The 20,444-nt window shown below is 45.7% G+C and overlaps 1 protein-coding gene across 4 annotated transcripts in view; it reads right to left on the bottom strand.

Annotated features, from left to right (window-relative positions):
• Nucleotides 1-20,444, bottom strand: part of LOC128893980 (nephrin-like) — a 348,887-nt gene that overhangs the window by 287,914 nt on the left and 40,529 nt on the right. The window lies entirely within an intron of this gene.

Raw genomic sequence — 20,444 nt, 5'->3', positions numbered from 1 at the left:
CATCGTTTCGGCGATGATTGATCGCGTCACACCCGCGGTTTCCCATTTACACTCAAAAACTGTCATTCCCTTTCACAGTCAAATATTTCTAACGGTACAGATTCAACCCCCAATGGTATCTCAGATCGAGTTTCGATCACATCAGTCTTTAGTTGAACGAGAATCTGCAGCTTTTTGACAGATTGATCAGAAACGACGATAAATCTTGGTATGTATCTTGAATTAGGTAACAGAGAAAGGACTGATTGTTAATACAATCCAACCTAAACTACAATGAAATGTTCTCTTGCACCAACGCCGAAATGTACCAGCTAACCAATCTCAGGTTGCAGCAGCCTAATAAATAACAACGGTGTTTTACACAGCACATTGGAAAAGACAGGAAACATTTATGGCTACTCGCGAAATCTAACGACGTTACTCGCGGCGTGCAATGCAAGTACGATACAACCAGAGCCCGGTAATAATAATGAATCATTTTTAGCGTGGTTGTATACAGCGCGTAAAAAGATGCTCGACGGTAACAGCGTGCAAGTGAAAGCGCGGGAACCGAGGAATTCTTGTTCAATCAGTCCAGCAATTGAATATCTTTAGAAATATCGGAAGGGGACGGCAGTTTCACGGTAAATTCTCCGTTTAATTTACCATAGACGTAATCTTGTATTGTTTACAAGATCCATCCAGAGCTTTGTTATGGGTTTAAAGTCCTCTACATCTCAGAAGTGGAATATTGTCTACATAATTACCAAGACGGGAAAAAAAGGACAATCATTTGCCAAGAATTTCTCGTTGTTTTGTCCTCCCAAGTCTTCTTCTACCTTATTGTTCGACTAAAGACGACGGAGAGAAGACAGAAAGCAGACAAGTATTATTTCACAGTTTGCAAACGTTCGAATGAGCTCAACGAAATGCGAAATAAGAACAAGGCTAAGGCGTTCGAACAGTCTATGACTAGGAGTGGCACGGCTTGAGAAACAATCGTGTTGGCCTAACGTCGTCGATTTGTCGAACGACGAAGACCGTTCACCCCAATTTGACATCCAACCTAGCTAGGACCCTTTGCAATTTCAGCCACCGGGGGGATAAAATGCTGGGAAAATAAATAAAGCGTGTCGCTACTCTATCCGGGCAACCCTCGCGGGATCCTAGCCGGAGAGCTACCTAACCTGCTCGACGAGGACCGAAGGGTCCGTAGAAGAAACCTCGGTGAAATTAAGCGAGCTGCAAAATTCGTGAAAAGCACCCTTTTCGAGAGACCTTACTTTACTCTAGCTATGCGGGGATCCTCGGAAAGCCTCGTTGTAACAATTTCGCAAACTTTCTGAATTCTTCAAGGGTCGTCGTATATACCGCTTCCCCCAACAGATGGTACAAACACTATGTGATTGTTCAACATGAAAGAATTAACGAAGTTTTCGAATATTTGGCGCAAGTGTACTACTACTACTGAACGCATTTTGAGTATTTGTATTTAAGGTTCTCTTGATTGTATCAAATTGTTGAACTATAATGTAATAAAGAAGGTACGTTTTGTATGGAACGTTGCAGCACCCTATAGAAAGCTTTATTTTTCATCTAAATATGTGTAGAAAGAGGGGATTTGTACTAATTACTCGCGCGAGTTAATATGAAACGTAGGTACATACGCGTGTGGTTTTTTCAAATTACGAAAACTGTGAGATTGAAAATGGTGGAAATTAAAATTTTATACATATTTATTTCTGGTCTAATTCGTCGACCCTCTCGCCTCGGAGGATAGGAATACGTGCTACTTTTTGAAGTTATGTACGCAACAAGACAAATAATTAATGTATATATTTGACGCGCGGCTCTTTTCCATTTCTACATCTTCAGATGTGCGTTTATAGATATTTATTAATCCGTTCGATTTTCGACAATTGCTGAGAAATCGCTGACCGAAAGAGCGTTCAATCTCCGGTTGGCGTTCCACGAGTCGACGCTGGGCAAAAACTTTCGGCCAGATTAACGCGTTCAATTATTAAGTGTACTCGGACCAAGCTATCGTGGCAATAGTGAGAGCCAAGCGAGGGGGAAATTTCATGAAAAGAACCCCAAGGGCCTCTCATGATTCGCGAAAATCCTCTTTGTTTAAACTTCTCCTTGGCGATCCATTCACTCGATTTTTACGGATGGGTCTAACGGATATTCATGATTTAAGAGAGAAAAGGTAGTACCGATCACGAGAACAATATCCGGTTAAACAGTTCATTGGCACGAGCGCGGAAGTAGTTTCGGCCACTAATAATACATTCCGATATAATGGTATAAATGGTATAAATGGTATAAATAACAAAAGAGAATCGAAAAAGGGGAATGGGAAAATTAAAAAGGTATTCGTGCATGCGAAGCACCGACACCTTTAATCTATGAAATGTATTCTACATACATTCTGCGTATGATTCCCGTATTTGCATATGCATAAACGAATAAAACACCAGTCCATCGATGATAATTAATTAATTACGTTCAACAAAATTTGCACGCCAAAGTCAATGAAAATTTATTAATCCTCTTTGATGTTTCATTACTCGGGAATTCGGGGTAATGACTACGAAAGTAAAGATCGCGCGTGTTCTACTGTGAGAAGGGGAAATTCAGTAGAAGCTTACCGAGTCGGACGTTATAGTCAGACGTGCTTATTCCTCTTACTGGGCTCATCCTTTTTCAATCAATTTTATCCTTCGCGAAGCAACCTGAATTTTATTATTCAAATTCAACGAATGTTAGAACAATCTATTTAAAAAAAAAAAAAAAAAAAAAATAAAAAACCAGGAAAATATTTATTTGCATTAATTACATATATTCTCAACTATTAAGGGCGAATATCGAACAGGTCGATGTAGACCCGCCAGAGTAGACAGAATCGAGCTGGAAGGATTGCAGAGCGAGGGAAAAAGAGGGGAAGATCGCGCACATGTGCATCTACGTGAAACCGGAAGCGGATATGGCGGAAACGGGGTGGAAAGGGCTGGGGGCGAGAGGGTGAGGCAGGGGGAGGGGGTGTAGGACGCACGGTTGGTCACTGCGACGGAACCACCGCGCATAAATCCCTCGCTTGACGAGCGCCGTTGTTTTTGCGATTTACGAAGCGCGACAATATTTGCGCATTTGTCCTGCGCGATCGGTGTCACCGTTCGTTTCGACGCTGAACGTCGCCATAGAAAGCCAGACTTGACGATAATTATTCAAGAACCCCAGCGCTTTTCCCAGCGCGAACGTCGCTGGCAAAAATCTACAGGCTATGCTTGACAAATCATTACCCTGAACGTGCTTTTAGCTTCCAATCATAATTTTCAACAAAAATCGTCCTCCAGTCAATGGGTTGATACTACCCGCATTATACGTAATGTCAAACAATTAATCGTATGTGTCAGTACGTTAATGCTCGCCGTGATAAGTTTAATTTTGTTGAAGACTCGTTATCCAAATTTAAGCGCAATTTATACTGGCTAGAAATTAACTCCGGCGTTCATTAATCACTTCCCTCATTTTTTCCCTCAATATTTGCGCTTTCCGCGGTAATCATTTATACCGAAGTTTATCCAACCGCTTGGTAAATAAATACATAAATATCGTCGGCGAAGTTCAATGACGAGCGAAGAATGAATAAACAGGAATTTTTCCCAGAGCGAAAGAGTAGCGATAAAGCGCCATCGATCCGCGTTCGGTTTCAATTTCGAGGAGGCTCGCAGTCGGGCATTGGAAAATCGCGGTAACCGCGAAGAATGTCCGATAACTGATCTCGGATCCCCAGGCCACTAATTGCTAGCCGTAAACTCGCGCTGCAGGTTTATGTAATGAGCGCATATATTTCGTACCACCACCTACCGCCCCATTGTTCGGCCGGCCGCTCGTTATTTTCCAAGCAAACTTTCGTAATAACGATGACCGCCGCGAACCCAGTCGCCGTGGCGTTAATCAATTTTCTAAAACAGCGAAACCATCGGCATTTTATTGAACGGATACGTGTATGCTCGCCAACCGCAACGGTAGCTATCGGTCCGCGAAAACTGTTTGTTTTTAAGCATAATTGGACTAACGAAACGCCGCGCTGGCTGGAAGAGGGATCAACGAGGTGGTGGGGGAAATAAAAAAAAAAATAAAAAACCAGCGGCATCGTTTCCAAGCCACTAACTTCGAACGATAAGCGGCGCAGCAAACGACCCACTTTTCTCGACGTTCCATATATAACGAAAGGTGTACGCCCCTCGGTAACTTTACTTTCCTTCCGCTCGGCGTAACCTCCGCCTCTCCCACCCCTTTTCTCGCCCCAAACGAGTCATTCTCTTCTTCATTAACGTGCCAATTTCTTTCTTTTTTTCTCTTTCTCCTCCCTTTTTACATCTTCCTTCTTCTGTTCGCGACCCCCCATGGCTCAAGTCGTGCCTTGACCCAACCGAATTATGCATGCTGCCAGCATATGCTTTTTTTAAGAAATTTCGATGCCATGCAGTCTAACTGTGAACTCAAATTTGTCAACGTGGATGAGAACCCTTTTTAAATAAGGAAGACTCCTAAGTCAAGTGAATCATGTATCCGTAGGTGCTCACGAGGTCTCGATCTTTCGCTATCGATTGGACGTCTGATCGCTAACATAATTTAGTGATTCTCACACAGCTTCCCGGACACAGACGCAGCGACAGTGACATTTCACGTGCGCGATATTTTATTTACAACCGCCCTAGAGGAGGACTCCTTTCCGACAAAAGATGTAACAGGCGCGCGTTCACGGAGCTCCGACTCATCCATTTTTAAAGAATGTAATCAACGCGAGGAGATAATTAACCGCGGTGTTGCTAGTATTTTTGGGCGACAATAATCACGGTCGAAAAAATTCTTGCTTAACTAGACGCCCGAGGTCCAGCCCCACTGTTACAAACTTAAGTACACCGTTGAGCTGAGCTTTAAGCAACATTCGAGGACACAAACTTCGACCTCTTCTAAGTAGCGAGCTTTTATGAACTGCTAGGTGACATTTTGAAAAAACGTTGGAACAACACAGTAACACGAGAGGGAAGCCGATGGAGACCGTTCTAATTGCATATACTCGAGCAGTTACGCCGCCGATGATAATACCGATCGGATATGCCCTGTTTGACGGATTATCGAAAATCGATTTGCACAGTAGCCAATTAACCTACAAGTCATTACCGGCCGTAATTACGCTGATATAGATCTCAGAACGCGTTTCAATTGATAATAATAACGATAATGGTTGCGCAGTCCGCGCGTACACTCGAGAACGGATCGTCGAAACGTTTCCGATTCTGCCATTTATTGTCCCTTTCACTGGCAAGAGTTAGGCGGATACGTAACAGACATCAAACCCTTGGAATATCAAAATTGATTTCTCCTTTGTGGTAGTATGTATCTTAAAGATTGAGGGAAAAGGGCCGTTTTTTGGATGTCGTGTTGCTTTTGCGGTAATCCGAACGTTAAAGATAACGATATCGTAATTCTCTTGGAAATGGTTATTCCAGGAGCTGGTAATTTTATACCAAACCAACGAGGAAAAACATCAAAACAAGATTATTAAAATAGCGACTATTAAACGATGAAGTTCAGGTTTTTAACTTGAAAAAGGATCTGTTTTATTTCTCCTCTCGGAAGGTATAGTGTCCAACGTAATTTTCACAGATATAGTCTGTCATTACAAACTTCTGGATTAAGGGTTTCCGAGGAAGTTTCAATATTTGTTTGTTATGGCACGGATCACTGCAAGGCCATAGAAATTTCTAAGAAAAACGAAATTCAAACGTTTGTTAACGATCGCGAGCGTCTGTTACAATAGCGTTCGGAAAATAGGAAAGCTGGCCAACGATCGGTGGCATCGGGGGAACGAGTGCACCGATGTCGATCAAATTGCAGTTCCAGCTCGCTAATTCCCACGTGGAAGACGCAATAACGTGTATACGTCCGTTCTCCTCCCCGTCGCTCGGTCCTTTCTCCTTCCCACTCTGCCTGCTCCGTTCCCGACTATTGCAGCCTCTGTTCTTCCATTTTAATTCGTCGCGCTGGCTAATTGGCAAGAATGCAATATCGCTCGCCTTGGCGAAGAATAGTCGCTGTCGCGGTACGTAGACTCGTTCGCGAACCGAAACACGCGCGAGTGCGTCCCTTGAAAGCGACGATTTCGCGCGTATCGTTTATTTTCTTGGCATTTTCATTTATGGCATCGGAGCACGGGGACACGCTTTCGAGAAGCCTTCACTCCACGTTCAAATCGAGCGCCACTCTCCAATGGGAGTTTTCGAGCTCGTTCACGCTAGTCTGCTTGCCGACCCGTCGACTCACCTCGCGATTAATTGTACCAGATTGTTTTCAGTCGCTGGCGTCGTTGCGCACGATGAATGGGAGATCTTGGAACAAAAAAAGCCTCGTGCACAGTTTCGATCGAAATCGGTCGTAGCTCCCTCTCTTGTGTATCTACGCCCGACGAGACCCACTCACCCGATTACGCCTTCGCTCGTTTGCGAGAAATTGACGTTTAAAAAAAGAACGATTACTTTAGCGGTCTACTGTACCAAGGAAATAATCGAAATTTATTATCTAGTACGTATGACGGTACTGTAGAGATCTAACGGATCGATGGATTTATTGATGGAACGCTCTTCGAGGATTTAGAAAGCTCTTCATTCGGAACGAATTAATTCCTATCAAGTAAAACCATAGTTCACTATGTAATAACATATGCCTTAAATGCTAACCTCTCACTATTAATTTCTACAGAAATCAGTGGCAAACAGGACACACGACACAAACTATTTTAAGTGCAATTGGCTAGCCCGCTCGAGTAATTTCTCTGACAGACGTATTTCCATCATCTTTGTGCATTTTCCAGCAGGAGTCTGCAACCAATGCGCGACTAGCAACGCGAGAAGATTCCATCGCGTTTTTGCCCTCGCGAATGAACGCGCGGCTCCGTCGGGCTACATCGTTGTTCCACTGAAGAGTAATTGCACTTAACGATTTCTGAAACGAGTAATTAGTCACGACGATGGCTGTCAACGAGAAAGCCAATAAGGAAAGTAAGGGGGAGAAACTTAATGCGAATTCCTTGCTAAAAGAAGCTTTGCCAGAGTACTTTGCGAAGCTACTTTTCGTACTTGTAGCGCCTTGCGATGAGATACGATTTTGCTTTCGCAGCTTCGCTAAGTATATTAAAGGAATCGCCCTTCTCCAGCCCTAACTTCTTCCCTTCACATTCGTGCGTCGCAAAATGGAAAATATTCATAGCCGAGGGCGTACGGGATGACGAAGATCGCGATGTAAATGATGGGTAGACAAAGGATTTCTGTAAGCACTTTGTAAGAAGCTTTAACGTAAATGGACATGCACGGAAGAAACCACGGAAAGATGCTTTATGAATCTATCATAAGGCAGGGCTCGCCTTTTGTCGATTGCCTTCCATTATTCGCTCCATTGTGCGCTTTCTTCGAGCGTGGCTTCGAGCTCGATGCAACCTCGATGCTACGCGGCATCATTAATTAACTTTAAACGGTTCCATCGGCACGCTCCATCGAGATCGTTGTTCGACGGTAACGGAGAACATGGTAGAATCGGGTCCTGACCGCGAGACTGTCAATTTTCTAACTCAAATATTCAAAGTCGTACTCGAGCGTTTTATTCAGATAAGAATCCAGCCCATCTCTGATTTCGATACTCGGCGACGAGGTTATCCGTGAAAGGATGAGATTGCTAGATCGGAAACGGAGGACAACGTGATCCGTGCAAATCCTAGACGTTGCACAAGACTCGGCTAATGGACGTTAGGACTAATTATACGGGTCGTATTAATCAGCTATCGCATTACTTTCGAATGCAACTAACGCGGAACATCCCTTTGGGGGAACGATGGAGACTAATTGTGATGGAGTGACTGGCAACTCTCTGCGACGTGCCGGTGCCTGGCATCTTCCAGGTGGAATTCAGCGAGCTGATTATCTGACAGCGAACGATGCGAATGCTCAAACTCGCTTCGTTCGCTCGCGAATTGGCGCGAATCTGCATCTTCTATTCTTGACTCGTCGCGAAAATTCAATCTCGACCCCATGATCCCGTGGAAACCATTTTTGGCATTCGGTTCTACTTAGAAAAATTCTCAGATAGTGGACAATAGAACTTTCACCTTCGAAATTTGCTTAAAAAATATAATCCCTTCCTTCCTCGATACATTCTTGCTGGAGCATACGAAGGCACGAGTTTGGCAGAAATAGTGTGAGCGGGCTTTACAGTATCTCGGTGGCATGTTGATCGACTCGATTCGCGTCACGTGTTCGCTTTCCCGATATTTGCAACGTTGTAAGGCATTCGCGTGTACCAAACCGCAAATAAGAAGACGGTGAACGCACGGAACGCCCAAGCCGGGGCCAATTACTGCCGAGAGCTACTCTGTTCGTTTTTGTATAAACTCTCGCTAAACAAACTTTCCCACTTAACGCCGTCACGTGAATTGAACGGATAACGGGAGCCCCGCGCATATTTTTGCGAAAATATCGAGGTCGGACGTGTCGATACTCCGCACGTACCTGGGACTGAAATTAGTCGCTATACATCATAACTCGGTGCCGTTATTGCGAAAGTCACTGGTAAATCGTTTCGAAGGGTGCAGTTAAATTACTACGAGAGAAGGTCCTCTTTAAACATTAATTCCAAGGAATTGCATCCGGACTTCATTAGAGCAATTTTTTATTTTCAAGACAATTTCTACACTTATATACATTACTGAAGAATCAAGAGGATTTCCTAAAAATAAAATTTTCTCCAAGTCCTTAAGATAGATATAAATACCGTGTAAAACGAGATGTCGGGACCTGCATCCATTTCCTTGGAATTAATTCCAGAAGGAGACCTTGTTTTGGAGCGTTTTCACTGTCCTCTTAACGAGTCGCTCGGTGTCGCCTGACTGGGATCCCCTCGAAATAAACTTTACCTTAGTTCGCCAGGAAACTAAGGATACGTCCGAAACAATCGTTTCGTAGCACACGCGGTTTCGAATTTCACGAAGAACGACGTTGTTTTATCTAGCCACGGATACGCCATTAATAACAACGCGTCTTGCATTTCGAACGAGAGCGACAGATGCGTGCTCCAGTTAATTTTAATCGCGCGTCAACTCGAGCATAACGCGAATGCATGAAACATTGCAACCGTATTTAACTCTTAAATGATTTCCAAAGGAAATGAGTCTGGTATAGACTTTCAAAGAAAAATATATCTAGACAACAGAAAAAAATGATTCGCTGATACAGGCGACACACACTCTCAGGAATCAATTGTGTGCGAAAGTCGAGGGCCCGCTGTATTTGATTTAAATAATAAGAATTGGTCTCGGTACGAGAAAAGCACTAGCAATTAAATTTACAGCAAGCTGTACGAGGTTGGTAGGAATCAATTAGCCGGTTGCTTACCATCGTCTCCCCGATTTCCAAGCGCTGTGTACTTTTAACCCAGTTTCTAACCGCGGTCCTCGACCGAGGGGAAGGAATTGATCGTGTTCGACGGGGCTCTCTGTCGCGTTAAGGGAATAATTCCCGCACGAATTTGCGCGTTGCTCGCGGACAATCGCGCGAATGCAAAGGCGGGCGCGCATAATACCGCACCGGAACGAGCCGCACGCACAAAACGCGTCGAGATTAATATCGCCGTAATTCGTTGGCCAAATATTTATTTCGTGTTTAATTAATCGTTAGCTTTTAATGGCCCCGCCATATTTCCTGGCTTGTTTGCCCGTCTGGCTCGTGGGTCGCCGGCTATTCTATTATAAATTATAGCGGAATACTATTAGGCGCCCCTGGCGTTTGCCGGTTTTATCGGCGGACGCCCGTGAATTATCGCCCCTATCCTTGCGTGTCTCGCGAGTCGTCCAATAAAAAAAAAAAAAAAAGGAATCATTGATGCGCCACAAGTTAATCAATATAAGCCTCACCTGTTTCGAGATGCTCTTGTCTTGCTAAATCGAAGAATCAACATTTTCCAGGACTTGGAGTTGAAAGTTTCGCCAAACAAGTTACAAAGTTGGGCGATGTTCCTTGCGGGTTTTGGTAATCGCGTCAGAATCGGCGAGAGATAGAGGAAAGGTGGAAGGAAGCGGTGATCGCGAAGAGGCGAAGACGAATCGCGCGATTCGAAGAAATCTCGAGGGCCGGTTGCTTCGCGAAAGGAGGTCGAGACAGTATCGTGGTCGGGGTGTACGCGATTCCTCCCCCGTGCCATCCCCTCTGGAGTACGCCGACGGCTGCCGGTCCGTAGTCACGCTAGCACTACTAATTGCATGTCCGACCAAAGTATATCACTACTACTGCCACCCCTTATTCCCGGCCAGCGCACCGAATCCACTCGTTTTGCCTCCCGCACACTTCGCCATTCCTGCTCTTCTGTCTCTCTATCTGTCTCTATCTTCCTCAATTTCTCTATCGTCGTCTCTCTCGCTTACGAACCAACCATGATTCCTATTCGTGCTCTCTCGCACTCCACGCCAGAATGTTTCACAGCGCGTGGAAGTTAAGCGGGCTCCGTTCGAGTAGGTCGCGACTGTTTCGATTAGATTCATCGCAGCTTTCCACGACGCTCTCTCGTAATTCAACTTCCTGCTCTCTGTTCTCACTGCGATCCGCCCCTACCCCTCGCACTCTCTGATCGAGCATCCCTTACGCGATAGTCTCTATAGCAAAGGCCTATCGACATTAACACTTCGTAGTCCGCTCACGTATTAATACGTGTTCATCTAGTCCATAATCTCTATACATTTAAAGAGAAGATTTAACCTATCATACAATCGCTCGAAAAATAAATTCCCTTTACTATCTATGCTTCCACCTGGAGAAAAGGTTTGGGGTTCCTTCCCAATGATCTTCTCCTGCTCGTTAATTAAGTGGAACGGAGCAACTACTAATCGGCTGTTTGCACGGCTCGAGAGGAGTTGAGCAAACGGAAGGTCGTTCGTTATATCCGAGAATAAGTATGCCGATAATAACGAGTAAGCCAAGATGAATACATTAATCGATTGTTCGCGCTCGGCTGGTGGAATAATCGCAATGTACGACCGGCTGAGCGAGACGGCGAAGGGGAGACGAAAGGTTGATACGCGGCTGGAAAGAGGTAAACGACCAAGAGAGGGATATGACGAGATGTTTCCTGACTTTCGAGACATTCGTTGTGAATTTTGCAGTCGACGCGGAATATTTCAACGCTGCAAACGGTAACAAAGCCCGTAACAAAGGGACCGGGCCGTTGGATACAGCGTTCGATATTTTGGAAGGTGTATTTAAAAATTGCGGTCTCGGTCCATGGGCAAGGGAGGAACGGATAGCCGAAAGAGGAGTACATCGATAGTCGAATGTTTCGATGGAAATCCGCAGATCCACGGGATGAACTGCGAGACACCAGAAATAAAAAAATATTGTTTAGGAAATTGAGAGGATCGCTGGAGAATTTCAAAGAAAATGGAGATTCTAAATTTAAGGTAACACGGGGAGTCGAAACAATCCGCGTATATTCCAGTAAAACGAGGGTGTTTTAACGAATTAGTTGTACGAACGTTAGCATAAATTTGGGGATAACGAAGACACAGCCACGGGGAATATAGGGCAAGTCCGTTCGGATTAATCGCGAGGGCCGAAGGGGCCGAAGCAGCGAGGAAGATAACGCGTGTCAGGCATCCGGAGGTAAATCGTGACTTCCGTGAAATTCGACTCGAGCCTATCCAACCTGTGAAAACAGAAAAGCGAGAACACGAAAGTCGTCTTGGACGCGTGGCCGAGAAACGTAGAGCTAGGGCTCGATAAAGAGAGACGACTAGTGTAACGTACTTAAATACACTGATTCCGTTTTGGAAGGAGCCGAAAAGGATCGCATTCAGTAACCTCGAGATCCCCATTTAGGAGATTCTTTGACAGAAATTAGCTTCTATAAGCTCACTCTAAAATAAATGAAAGGCGAACTTTTTGCGCTATAAGAAAACACTCGACCATTTTTGTCGTTTCTTTCCACCCTGTTCTACACGTCTGTCTTTATTTTGGTCCTTCTTTCGCGGGCTACCTTGTGTTCTTTACACCTCGACAAAGTTTTTTCCTACAAGGAACTCGCGTCCAGCGACACGCATTCGCGACAATTTCGTTCCCCGTTCGCGGTACTGTTCCGCAGAAGTTTCGCCGCAACTTCGCAAATAAGCTTGACGCGTCGTTCTTTCTATGTTCAGCCCCCTGTACGGATATTCCGCTTTTCCACGAAATCTTATTACGTCTGCAGCTTTCGTTCCCGTCCCATTTTTAGTTTTTTCAACGCGAGCGTTCGTCCTTTCATCGGATTTTACCGCGTTTGTCGCAGTAGATGCAACGGTGCACTCGCAAAGCAAACGAATCGTTATCGACGAAACGAACACATAATATACATATTTGATTATGGAATCATTCAACGTTCCGGTTGCCATGCTCGTCCTGGAGTGCTCGAGACAATTTTGTTTAAAATAAAATACAAATGATATCGGATACTCGTAAATAAATTCTAATAAAATTGTATCGTGGAAATAAGAATATATAGAAATTTTCATCTAGACGAGATTTTCACTGATTTCCGTTTAGCGCCATCGGGGACGCAGCGCACACAGACTTATGTCGCGGTGAAGGTAAAGCGACAGTGAAAAGGAAGGAAATAGAAACGAGAGAAAGAACGCGTGGCGTTGTGCGCGGCTCTGTATGTCCAGGGTGGTCTTTCTCCGGCCACGGACACGCTTTCCTTTCTAGTTGAGAGTGCTTCGCGATTAATTCTCCGCTGAAGCGCGAACGCTCTGACCGGGGTACGCTGAAAGAGCCGTGCGGCCTCTCGCTTCCGGTTCTCGCCCGATAGAGAGAGTAGAAAACACGAGATGCTCGAGCGATACGTCTTACCGTGATTCCTTGTCGTTGTTTCGCTTTTGTTCGCTCGTCACGCTTAATTAATCCTTAACCCGCAGATACCGCCAGGGGCGTTTTAACAACATTCTTCGCGAGAATCGCAACAACGACGCCATCGAAACTAGATTTCTAATTTTCACCGTGTGAAAGTTTCAGCGAGAAAATTATGCTGTTAAACTTATATACGTACTTTACTATGACGGTGTGGTACAAAAATTGTCTCCGCGAACATTAAAATTCTGTCGTTTTAAGGTGCCAAGATAAGACAAAGGCACATGTGCCAATGATCGTCAAGATTCAAACACATGTGACTTGAAAGATATTCTATTCGCCAAAAATTTCGCTATCCATTTAAAATACCATTGTATGTGACCCCACGTCACACCCATTATTTAAAATGGTATTTTAAATACCCTTCCTCTAAACGTTTCCCAGCTTCGGTGCTTAACAATGCCCCACATTGTCCAACGAGAAATGAATAAATTATTCGTGGGAATCGAGGTCGTTTTGGAAACGATTTCGCGCGAACACGTAGCTCCTCTCGTTCCAGTTACTTTCGTGCACGCGGAAGGCGTGCGAGCGTTATCCCGACGAGCCTACAGGAGAAACGCGAAATGACGAGTGCACGTCGACGTGTACCGTGGATACGACTGCTCTCCAGAAGAGCATTACGTACGAGACCGGAATATTTATGTAAAGTCTCGTGTCCCTGAACGGACTGCGGATGTATAATCGGATAACCTGTCGCGCGGCAGTTTACATGAAAATATTTACGAGCTCGTGAACACGCGTACAGCGTCATCGACCGAAAAACCCATCGCAACTAACGAGCCGCGTTCAAATTTCAAATAACTCTGTCGTCGATCCGTCGACGTTCGATTCGTCGAGGGTAAATAGCGCGAACATTCGTCAGGATTCGCGTGCACGCACCCTATCCCCGGTTTATCAACTCCGCGCCAGGCTGCGATAGCTCATACTTAATCGGAGGGATCGTGGAGAGATCGTGACGCTTCCAGGGAAGCCCAGAATGCTGAAAAATAGGACCGACCCTCTTTTACTTCGAGGAAGTGTACTATTTTTTTCACGAGGAAATTAATTTAAGAATCACTCGCATCGTTGTTGGATGATCAACGCAACTAATCACAATTCGTTTCGCTCGGAATCTAACATCGTATAAGCCTGCTCTGCGATCACTTGGAATAAAATTGTCGGATTCGAGAGCGTCCGTGCGAAAGATTTAACATAATGTCGGGTTAGCCGAACGTATCAACGATTTTTGATCACTCTTCGTCGAGTGGTGGGCGCGTGCACGGTGTCCATTAATAATTGAACGCAAGCGAAACACGAAGTCCCCTAAAAGGCAGGTCTTACTCGGCTGGACGGAACAACACTCGAGTCGTTTGGGGAGCGTTGGTCGGTCGGTGTCCATGCAGCTCGAGGGGTGATTTGTGTGCGTCTGTATCGCGGTTCGGTATGTACCGGTGTTCCAGCAAAGCGACGCGAACACGTGAGTTACCAGCGAGTGGGTACTCGAGGGCGCAACGCTTTATTAATGGTCCGCAAAGGCTCGAGTTACACGAATTTCTCCCTCGAAGTCCGTTATTTCGAGCAGGTGCCGTTAAAGCGGAGACGCGACCGACCGTCGAATAAAACCAGTGCGAACGGAGCTGCGAGGGTGGAGGAGGGATCAAAAAACGATAAAATGCATCCCCAACGCGGCGAGACGTAAATTAGACGGTGCAATTATCGCGACGATCTGAACGGTGATTACCGTGGATATAGTTGGTCGACGCGAGCGCGGCTGACCGCACGTTTGCTCGCTTCTCGTGTCGATCGCGACGATTGCATTTATGTCGCGACACGCCGATGGGTGTCGCGTGCCTCGATTAAACTTCATTAGTACCGCATAGACGATTACGATCTAACCACGAGAATGCAACGAGAACTCGCCAAATCTCACCGATTTCGACTCTGCTCGAGCTGCACGATTTGCTGGTGGTCAAATTACTTAAAGTGTACGATTTAAATAACCTTCCTCTCCTACTCAAATTGAGGGGTGTGTTGCAATAAGGAGGTAGCTCCATTTTTAAAAATTTTCCCTCCTAATTGCACTACAAAAAAAAAGAAATGTTTTTATTCCGTGATTATGTTCTAACCTCAGAACCATAAAAAACTGGAGCTACCTCCTTATGGCAGCACACCCCTCAATTGGTTGTACGTCAAACTTCTTTCGTCATTCCCATCGTTCCTCCTCATACGCGTTTGCGTATCGCATCTTTGGAGGCGGTGTTGAACAAAAGCTCTAAGAGCCTGTCGGTATCCTCCCCGCGGAGGTTTCCAATATCTCGACAGCGTATTGGATTTAATTTCATCCATCAGACTGTCGCGGTACGCAGAAACGGCGCGCTCGTATCGAAATTCGAACCGTAATCTGACAACATCCTAGTCTAATATTTGTTTCACGAAAGACAGTATTGATCGTTACCTGGAGCTATGTAAATGAGCGAGACGCGTTGACCGTAGTGCAGAGATGTGAGTGGTCGCAAAATGGAAAAAGGATGGGCGCAATTTGTCGAGAAATTACTTTGGAAAAACGGACGCTGGGTCGAGCGCCCGGTTCGCAAGACGGATCTGGCTTCGAAACTATTCGATGTTTAGCACGGTCGAACGATCAAAGGGACGTAGTTGGGTCGAAATTTCCCCACGGTGCCGAGTATGTCGACGGTCTCCGCAGATTTCCAAGTCGTCCAATCGTCGTCGACGTAAATTACACTTCGACTCTGCACCGTCGTCGGGAAGTCCCTATTCGAGAACTGCGTCGTGGCACGGTAGTTAATCATCGGCAGTTGCCAACAGTTTCGTCCGCGATGCGTCCTAATCGCCCCCGTCTTGCCGATACAAGGCTGGCTTTGCACGGGACTCGATCGATCGCGACGTCTAAAGATATAAAACGTCTATCCCGATTCAAACCATTATGAATGGAACTCTTCGTATTTTTCTGTGACGCAATTTCTACTCTTTCTTTGAGTTTACCACGAATTTGGAGTGTGTGAGAAGATATCGATGGGCCTGCAAGAAGCTCGGGTACCTCGGGTTCGCTAAACCCGTACTGTAGCTACGATTAACCCTTTGCACTCCTATCTCGAATGTGACGTCCAAACCAATAGAAAAGGAAACTGATTCGAATTTCGAATAAATTACTTGAAAGCGTTGAGAGCTGCTGGTAACGAAATCGACATATAATTCGGAGTGCAGAGGATTAAACATAGCTAGAGTCCCTGAGGGCCGCAAATAACATATCCAGATCCTTGTCAATTAATACATTAAAGAAAATTCGAACGAGCTGCCAACAGGCGATTTCCGTAGCAGCGACGTTTCTTACAAAACTGACAGCGTTCAGCGCGGTTAATCACGCGCTTGATTCGCGCTGATTTACGATCAGCCATCGCCGGGGCAGCGCAGAACGGCCAATTTCAGGTGCTCGTGCATGATAGCCGTGCAACGGGGGTAAGTGAACGAGCAGATGAGAGGAACAACAGAGGGAGAGAGTGGAAGAGAGTGTGTGGATTTATTGCCAGGTTACCGAGCCGTGAATGCAGCCGGACGAACGGAGAAAACCGCAGGAAACTCTGTCATTGACCGTCGGTAATTTCTCTCTCCCTCCCCCAGTCCCTGTCCCGTGTTCTCTGTGCGCGTCGCGACGCCGCGCGTCTCTTTCCTACGCGGCGGCAAACGCTCGTTCCTCGTTTTCCATGGGATTGCGACGGTACCGAAACATTATCAACTCGTAGACAAAGCCATATGATGGCTCAGCTTTCAGCCGAAGCGAATTTCATTCGGTCGAATATCCTCCCTGTTTCACAGCGGCCGCGGTGGAACTGGTTTATCCGGCTGATATCTACATCGCGCATGAAATATTCCCTGCTAGCGGCACGACTCTTTGAAGCGAGCATCCATCGTCAGCGATCACCCACGCGAAACGGTACGAAAGAAAATTGAAAACCTCTCTCTCGATTCCGCGATGGTCTCGACGCCCCAAGGTCGCTACCGCCAGGTGTCCCAGACGCTCTCGTATAATTAAAAATAAAAAATCCTCACACTCATTTGCATCTAGAAAACTCTACCATCTCTTTGCAGTTCGACGCGGTTTTATCATAAATTCACAGGTCGAGCGACCATTTGAGCCAAAGAAACGTCGACCAACGATCGCGAATACTCGGAGCAAATTTGATCAATATTCGAGACACTAGTTACGCTCGACAGCGTTTCCCGAAGCCGGATTACGCATCGTTGATTTTCCTAAACAAGCCTGGAGAATCGTTTCGGGCAGGTGTGCTCGTTACATTTATATTCGCGACCATTCGTGTCCGATATTACCGGGATACATGAGACGCGCTGTTTAATAGCGGAGTTCGAAACGCGAAATAAGGCCGGGGACGGTGGCCAGACTCAAAATTTGATATTCCTCTAATTAACGTCCAGCCCCGGAGAGTACCAACGCGAGGTACAGCGAAGCCGAGAGTGTGAGAGAAGATGGTGGGCAGGGGGATGGAAGAGGGAGTCGGTCCAGCAGAGCTGGTGGAAATAAGCGGAGTATGTACTACTTCCCCGTGGCACGTACACGGAGTCAGAACTAAAGCGAGGTTAAACAGAATTCTACTCGGCGCTCTCTCGTACTAGATCCTACCACCCCATCATCCCCATAATTGAGCTTTATCACCCCTATTTCAAGTAGTTGCTCCTATCTAATTTTCTGCCCCTTCATTCGGCACGCTGTCCCGGGCTCCAGTTTGTTCAACTTCCGGGCCGAGGGTAAAAAAAAGGAACACGACCGGAGCCTGGAAAGACGAAGAGGACAGGAGGGCTGGGACAAAAAAAAAAAGACGGGTCGGGATGAAAATGAAGCTAAACACGACTGCGAACTCTTTCTCCGTCTATCCCCAGGGTTGCGCGCCACTTTCCGTTTCGGCGACTAATCGGACTCTATTTTGGCCCGTCGCGTTTCCAGCGACACCGGAGAGAGAACTAACAAGGGGACTTTTACAATAGGTTCGCCGTTATTTAAACGAGCTCCCGCGCGCTAATAGAGCTGGAAACGCTGAAGATAATGATACATAGTTGCGGGTGCTTGAGGTTACCAGTTTAGAAGGTATTCGAACCTGAAGTTTAGCGAGGTGTTTAGCTGCTGCATTTAGAGGACTCCGCAACAATGACATACCGCGTGGAGTGTCTCTTCTATTTACTTTCGAATATGTATTTTTTCAACTGCACGTCGCGATGACTCGGTTTATTTTTTCGCAACGAAAACGTCTTATAAGTATTCGTACCCTCTATATCTATTAAAGAAGTTGCTTAAACCTAACATCAACCGTACGTTTACATTCCGATAATCAAGCTTGTGTTTATACTGCGAGTATTGCGAGGCACACATTCAGGTACGAGTGAACATGTTCAGAAATAACGTGATTCACAGTCTCTCAATCTATGCCAGCAATGCTGAAAGGCACGTCTGAAACGCTCAGTAGTAAACCGCCAATGCGAACGCTGGAATGTCGTGGCCCTGACTCCTCGTGGCCCTAAGGGCAGTTTGCGCGGTACCCAAGAGCCGAGACCGAAATAAAATCTGCTGGAAATCGAAAGCAAAACGAGCTTTTATCGCGTCGTTCGCCTCGTTATACGTCTCGAAACCACTTGACCCTTTAAATCGGTCGCCGAGAACTTTACGAACCAGAAGGAGCGGCACTTATTTCTGAAAAAAAAAAAAAAAGAAAATCCAACCCCTCGATATTCATCCGGAGAGCCTTTCCTCCCCTAACAATAACCCACGTTTATCGATCACGCGACTCGCGCCACTCCGATTTTCCTCATCTGCGAACCCTGCTTGGAAAATGAATAACGCTCTCCTAGTCGATCTTCGAAATTATGTTTAACGGGGATCAGTTTAGCCGATCAAAATTGTAACGAAGAAACATATAATATTATAGAGTATTAACACATTCGCGACCGACAGGTATGTCACGTTTCTAATACCGAGTACTAACGAAAATAATACGATTCTGACTAGAATTTTAAGTGACGTGAATTCACGTCAGCGGTCACGAATGTGTTAAAGGATCAAAGCCAAAACTAAGGACTCAGATCCAGTCGACGTATCCTAACGTCTAGCGACCAACATGAAATTTTACTTTACGACGAAGACAGATTTGAAACTGGATCTGCAGTGACCCAGTACCAGCTATCACAGGATAAAGGGTTTTCTAGAGTGTTTCAGGCCTCGCATTACCGATCCAGGTGAGCACGACTAGCACAAGTTACCTGACGATACATACCGCTCCCGTAGTTACGATGAATATACAACGAATACGACATTAGCAAGTGAAATCTCGACGATGGAGAGTGGAAAGGGGGCGGGGAGCGTCGAGGGTAAAACACGTACATTCAGACTCCAAACAAGCCGATGCATAACGGAAGATTCTACCCGGTAACCTGTTGGCTCGATCGCGGCTGTCTCTGACGAGGCTAACGAAACGCTCTCGAAAATTCTCTGACGTATTATTTCGCAGGGCGATGCACCCGAGACATCCAGGATCCACAGGGTTGTCAACCTTCCCTTTTCATCCCCCGCGAAATCTACCCAACGACATTCATAAATAATCTTTCGAGTACTCCTTTCAACTTCGTCTCTATTTACTTCCTGGGTTGTTACTCGACTTTACTTCGGAAAATTAATTGCTTCGGAGTGAAATTCCCAGCCACCCTTGATGTAACAACACAGCGTCGCACGACTGCTGACGTTATATCGAGAAGTTGCTACATTTATCTCTGTAACCCAAGTCCTTTGGTAAAGATCGTGTCGTGTACGTTTCATTTGTTATTCGACGAAAAATCATTCCATACGCGGTGGCGCGATTGCCGGGACATACCGTGCATGTAAAATTTTCCATTTTGCGCAGTGACTGGGCAAAAAGTCAAAGCTGACCGACGCTACGCTATTCGCGTGAGTGTCTCGGTGATGTACGATCGCGACCATTCTGCGGCGAGAATCGACCAATTCCGATGATTTTTCGGAACCCCCGGGAATAGAGAACTCGTCGAAAAACGACGCGTCTGCTGGTGACTTTGACGAAACTCCGGCAGTTCGTACAAAGAACCGTCACTGGGGGGACTTGAACTTTTTTCTGGCGAACGAGACGCTTTTTCCGCCGTTAGAATCAATTTCCATTGGTGCCGATAGACGCGAAATTCGTCGAAAGAGGAGACTGATTTTTCGACAATAAACGATATCGATACAACGGAAACGGACGTGTTCGAAACGGGCGTTTTCGAATTGGATTGCTCATCTGGCTCGAAATCGTTTCGTTAACTCGCCTGTCAGGCGAGCTGCTGTTCGTTTAACGCGGAATATAAATACATTTGACAAGTTCAAATTCGAACAAATAATAGACCACTAAAGCCTCGCAATATCACGAGATTCCTGAACTAGAATGGCAACCTTACTTCGATAAACTAACACCAGCTTGCCCGACAAAT

The sequence above is a fragment of the Hylaeus anthracinus genome, unplaced genomic scaffold (genome assembly GCF_026225885.1).
Source record: "Hylaeus anthracinus isolate JK02 unplaced genomic scaffold, UHH_iyHylAnth1.0_haploid 3, whole genome shotgun sequence".
NCBI classification, from domain to species: domain Eukaryota; kingdom Metazoa; phylum Arthropoda; class Insecta; order Hymenoptera; family Colletidae; genus Hylaeus; species Hylaeus anthracinus.
Note: the sequence above shows the minus strand (reverse complement) of the source record. Positions and strands in the feature narration are given on the sequence as shown.